Source organism: Myotis davidii, unplaced genomic scaffold (assembly GCF_000327345.1).
Source record: "Myotis davidii unplaced genomic scaffold, ASM32734v1 scaffold213, whole genome shotgun sequence".
In the NCBI taxonomy this organism is placed as follows: domain Eukaryota; kingdom Metazoa; phylum Chordata; class Mammalia; order Chiroptera; family Vespertilionidae; genus Myotis; species Myotis davidii.
In genome coordinates, this window is record NW_006284333.1 from 227,406 (window position 1) to 228,313 (window position 908).

Here is a 908-nt window from a genome sequence, read left to right on the forward strand (position 1 = left end):
CCATTTTAATTTGCATCTCTGATGATCAGTGACATTGAGTATTTCTTCATATGTCTCTTGGCTTTTGTATGTCCACTTTGGAGAAGTGTCTGTTATAGGAAACTCTGTACTGTTTTCATAATGGCTGCACCAGTCTGCATTTCTATCAGCAGTGTACTAGGGATCCCTTTTCTCCACATCCTCACCAGCACTTGTCAGTTGTTGATTTCTTGATGGTAGCCTTTCTCACAGGTGTGAGGTGATAGCTCACTGCCATTTTAATTTGCATCTCTGATGATCAGTGACATTGAGTATTTCTTCATATGTCTCTTGGCTTTTGTATGTCCACTTTGGAGAAGTGTCTGTTTATGTCTTTTGCCCATTTTTTAATTGGATTGTTTGTCTTCCTTTTGTTAAGTTGTATGAGTTCCTTATATATTGTAAATATTAACCCTTTATCAGATGAATCATTGACAGATTTGTTCTCTCATAAAGTGGGCTCCCTTTTCGTTTTCTTTGGCTGTGCAGAGGCTTTTTATTTTGATGCGGTCCCATTTATTTATTTTCTTCTTAGTTTCCTTTGCCCTAGGAGATGTATCAGTAATCACATTGCTATGAGAGATGTATGAGATTTTGCTGCCTACGGTTTCTTCTAGGATTACTATGGTTTCCAGCTTATATTTATGTTTTTTTATCCATTTTGAGTTTATTGTTGTGTATGGTATAAATTGGTGGTCTAGTTTAATTGTATTGTATATATCAGTCCAATTTTTCCAATACCATTTATTGAAGAGACTGTCTTAACTCCATTGTATGGCTCTTGCCTCCTTTGTCAAATATTATTTGAGCAATGGAGCTTCATGGCTTGGATTGATTTCTGGGTTCTCTGTTCTGTTCCATTGGTCTACTAGTATATGCCTATTCTTGTC